This window comes from Metopolophium dirhodum, chromosome 1, assembly GCF_019925205.1.
Source record: "Metopolophium dirhodum isolate CAU chromosome 1, ASM1992520v1, whole genome shotgun sequence".
Classification (NCBI taxonomy): Eukaryota; Metazoa; Arthropoda; class Insecta; order Hemiptera; family Aphididae; genus Metopolophium; species Metopolophium dirhodum.
Window position 1 is genome coordinate 42,861,875 of NC_083560.1, and position 5,532 is coordinate 42,867,406.

A 5,532-nucleotide genomic window follows, 5' to 3' on the forward strand; every position below is an offset into this window, starting at 1 on the left:
ATTCAGTAAACAAAATTTTATGTTTTTCAACAGAAACGAATTTAAAACTTCTATGTTCAGTAGACAAAATATTTGTGGATGGTACTTTTACCTACTGTCCAAAATATTTTCTTCAGCTTTTTACTATACACATCGTCAAGAACGGACATTATATTCCACTCGTGTACTTCTTACTACCAGACAAATGTAAAGACACATAATATGCACTATCGTTCGGATATGTGGTTGAAAAATGTTCGGAAATTAATTTATTATTCATTCCATCGAAAATAGTTTCCGATTTTGAAGAAGCTATACATATTGGTGCAAAAACAATATGGCCAGAAATACGGATGGTTGGTTGCAGATTTCATTTAACACAACATTGGTGGAAACACATTCAAAGTCTTGGTGAACATATAAATTCAAATACACATACAATACTATTATTGTCGTATTATGTATTATTAATATTAATTAATTTATTATTTTTATTTTTTAGGCTTATCAAAAGAATATAAAGACGCATCAAGTGAAATAGGTAATTTGCTAAAATGGGTATTTTGCTTACCATTACTAAATCCAGAAGAAGTAAGCGATTGCTTTAAGACAGATTTGATGTCATTTTCTCCAGATGATGACAGGATAATTAAGTTCTGCGATTATTTAGTTGAATATTATATTGATGAAGGTGCAAAATTCAATCCACGTATTTGGGCATCGAGAGAAATAACATCAGAACGTACTACAAATAGCTGTGAGTCTTTCCACTCAAAATTAAATTCACAATTCACAAAAGCTCAACCCAACATTTTCACATTCACCCATGTTTTAAATAAAAAAATACAAACTGATACTTACATACATATAAACGGAATACACATCGAGAAAAATAGCAAAAATAGTGCTTTTAACAAAAAAAAAACAAAGTATTAAAAATTTATCAAATGATTTGAACGATAATAAAATTTCTAGGTTCACTTATTTAAAGCATGTGTCCAAATATTATCAAAAGTAGTTTGATTTATACCTATATTTTTATTTTATACTTATATATTATTATTATAATTTTATTCAATTTACATTATACATTTTAAAATATCATATACATAATATTAATTAGAAAAAAATGATTTACATTTATACATTTTTATTTTATACTGATATACTATTATTATCATTTTATTCAATTTAGACATGTGGCCAAATATTATGATCAAAAATATTTATACATTTATGCATTTTTATTTTATACCTACATAGAATTTATTGTATAATTGTATACAATTTAGGCCAAATAACATTCATAAACAAGATTTTGGCTTAAGAAAATAAAAATTAATACTTAAATTAAGGTTGGTCGAGAGTTCGAGACCTACCTTAAGTTATTATCACAAATTTGTATTTATTAAATTATCAAATATTAAATGTAGATTTTATAAACAGTAGCGGGCGGAATCAATAGCCGGCGGAATCAATATAAACCTTTTTCCTAAGCAGGTAGTTTCGGCGGAATCAATAATTCCCCATTATATGAACTTAAAATTTATATTGTTGGGTAGCCGGTAGGTACCTACACTTGCATAATTAGGTATATCGTATGTACACAGTGGTGGTCTACTCGACTATGAAACAAATTGGCCTAGAAAAACTATTTGACCGAGACTCAAATTCGTTTTGTCTGGATATATTTAGTAATTTTTTTTATGGTATCAATACATGCTTATTAGTTATTATGAAATTGTATAGAACATAATATTGGTCTCAAATTAGTATTTTCTAAACAATAATCTAAATTTATGTAATAGTTTTTTTTTTTTAATCTAATAAATCACTTTTATTTTTAACAATGTAAATAATATCTTCAACGTCAATATTATTTTCTAAAGCCACAAAGCAGGACTAACCTATCTCCAATTATTATTATTTATTATAATAAATTACAGCCCACTGCCCACTAGGTACTAGCAGCCGCGCAACACAGGGAAAAGTCCTGATATCCCATCGGCATAGACCGCCACCACTGTATACCTACTATATACAATAATACACGTCATATTATTATTTATTATATATTTATATTATATAAGTTGCTAGACGAAAACCGGGAAAACCGCTCTGCTGTATCGCCAGTATGTCTGTATAGTACCGGGTCGAGTGTACCTGTCATTGAGTAGGTTACTGTATTATATTGGATTTATTAAATTTACAATTTTAGTAAATAAGTCTTGACAATATTTTGTATACGACAAATTGTGTCACTGTATTGGTGGTCGCGATCTTGTGACCGGAACGTCGCCTTGCCCTATTCGTAAATCGATGTGTTCACTGTTACACACTCGGTTTCACGGCTCTTGTACAGTAATTGTACGTATTTGATCAATAACAATCGACCATTATCTACCACTCAATCGAACTCAATTTAAATTTTTCTTGCCGAAATTGAAAAAATATAATCCAAAATAGGTACATAATATCCACAATAATTAATTTTTGTGCGCGGAACGCCGCAGTGGTGACTTGGACGTGCGTGTACGGGAGAGATCCGCTTATATTGTTTTATATACATGTTACGGTAAATGATGTTAAATGGAAATTAACGTTATTCGCCGGTTATTAACGTTCTTTACCAAATGCACAGATAATTATCGTTGTAAACCGGATAATCACGTTAATGACTAAATACAAAGGTAATTGTTGTTATAGATCAGATATATGTACGCGATGAATCTCAAATACTACAATTTGAAAAATGATGATTTTTAAAAATAGAAAAAATGCAATATTATTTTGTATTTATTTTTATAAGCTGTACTCCCATGACATTTACTATTGCATAATATTTCAGCCCCATGGCAGGCACAACGCTTATTATTGCAACCAGTTTTGCAATGGCAACGCTGGTACCCTTGAGGGTCCGCAACCGAACTATTACTAGCTGCTTCCCTCAGTGTCAACTGTCTAATATCTGCTAATTTTATCACATTGTCCATATCTAATAGCTTTTCTTCGCAAGCAGCTATTTCTTGGCGTGTGTAATTATATTTAAGAAAACCATGTTCAGTACCTATAAAATAATTAAAAAATTAATAATTTTAATAACATATTTTTTCATTAAGAATTAACTTACAGAGTTTGTATAAGTCGTGTTCAAGTTGGGTGACAACTGCTAGTATATTTCGTGGAGAACCACGAGCTCTATCAACGTCCGCCACAGTTACAAGTACAGTATTGTGTCTATTTCAAGTTGAGCAAACTTTTCTTTCGAAAGTTTCAGCATTTTCTCTCCTTGTTTTTAAATAAGTGGTAAATTCGAGTACATATACTGAGGTTATAATCAATATAAATTTTTGTTAGGTATGATATTTTCAAATGTAACCTCCACCGATATTATAATATGTATAGTAATTGTATACTGTATAGGTCCACATTATCTGTGGCCGATAAAGTTGTATTGGTTTACCCAATTAGTACCACAATTAGTTTGGCGATCACCTTATCATTGCTCGTTGAACATTATTTTATAATCAAATAAACATTTCCCAAATCATACGGTTATTAACGTTATTAACTAGAAATTAACGATAATTCCCTCATTCGTAGGTAAATAACGTTAATAACCGGCGAATAACGTTAATTTCCGATATAACATCATTTACCGTAACATACAGACATACAGTCAAACACACACTACACATACACACCAATGTACACTTACTACCCAGACACGCAGTACGCACACATTATAATTACAACGACTATTATAACTGTCCTTAACTAAAAATTTGCTTAAACTCAACAGTATCGAACGCTTGTCAACATTAAATTATAATATACCTACGTAAACGCTAAACGTAACATAACTTTACTGGATCATCAACCAAAAACAATGTTATTTACTAACAGCCATATAACAATCAAAGTTTTATAAGATCAGTAGTAGTTGTATATTGAATGCGCGGGTGCGTGTGAAAAGGATTTTACATAAGAAATTGTCTAAAATGAGTTAGTTAGGTAGGAACAATAGGTACATATAATAAAAGCAGAAAAAAAACCATACCGTTTGTAAAAAAAGTAGATTAAGGGGGCTGGAGCAACCATTTTTTTCATATATTTAGCTCAATAAGTGAAAGAAAATCAAACATACTTCCAGTAGCTCGATTTCAATTTTGAAAAGTAAATTTGGTTTGTATTCCTCCTTTCTAAGTTTGCTCGGAAGTGGATTCTTGTATTTTTCATTTCGTCGCTATCTAGGTACAACTAAGTCAAGTATACGTTTATTTTGATAAAAATATAAGCTTACTATGCATCATATTATATTATATTAATTAAAAATAAAGTCGAAAAGACGAAAACAGTTAGTATAATATATTATTATATAGCAGTAAATGGCAGAATAGATAATAGAATCAATAGAATCATATTATTTTTTTCTCCAAGGAACACTTATTATTTAACAAAATTAAATTTCACAAAAGTTAAAGTCATGACAAAATTTTAAACAGTTAAAAATTAATTTTTTTTGAACAAATGTAATCATTGGTAGTAATCAAAGAAATTCTACCAGCAGGATTAATAATAGATATGAATCAACCTTTTTTAGCTGTGTCACCAGATAGATTAATTGAGTTAAATTTCCCGTCGAATTCTTATACGGTATGGTTTATTTTGATTATTATCATAAATCCGGTAATTCAAATTTCGTCGCGAAAAGTGCGATAACGGATTACACACACTAATGTTCATTTACTTTTCATACATTAACACCGCCAAAATGTACATGTAATATGAAATGCCTAAGCACTACCCCTTAAAACATGGTATGCTCCAGCCCCCTTAAGTCATTTTCCAATACTGAATATTTGAATGTGTTATTTAAATTTGAAATCGATTAACCCACGGCAACTCGGGTGGTTTGTCAACTGTGCAGAAGGGTACTGTAGGTTTGGTAAGCATGTGTGTTTTGGTTTTGACAGAATTTAAAATTGGGCACCCGTAGGTTTCTGCCATGCCCGGTCGGGGGATGGCGGCCTCTTTCGCTAGACAGTTGCTTGCCTAGAGAAAGGAGCCACCCGTGATCGAGATTTGAACCGGCCGCGGCGACGGTACGCGTTGGAACCGACGCCGTAGTCCGCTCGGCCGACGGCCACTTCGTCCCATTATAACCTATGCGTAGGTAAGAAAAGTGATGTAGATGTTAAGGTGAATGACGACATTTGGTGAGTGTTGACATTCACTGCTGTTTTTGGTGAATGTCAACATTTTGAATGAATATTAAAAATTTGCCAACGGTCACCGGTAAATGTCAACATTCGCAACGATTATCTGTGAGTGTTGACATTCACAATTGAGTTTTGGTGAATGTTAGACATTTTTAGTTAAAATTGGAGTATAGACGTTATCGTGTCATACGTTAAGATAGTAAATGTTTATAGATATGATATTGTTCACACAATATTTAATCGAACGGTGTTTAATGATCTATATAATATTATCATAGACATTTAGGCATTTAACGTTACGGTATCTGTCTGTCAGCCTGTACCCACTACC

General features: G+C 31.4%; 1 pseudogene; it reads right to left on the reverse strand.

Moving 5' to 3' along the window:
* Positions 1 to 2,780: 2,780 nt before the first annotated feature.
* On the reverse strand, positions 2,781 to 3,259 carry LOC132934443 (uncharacterized; annotated as a pseudogene).
* Between the last annotated feature and the right edge of the window lie 2,273 nt (positions 3,260 to 5,532).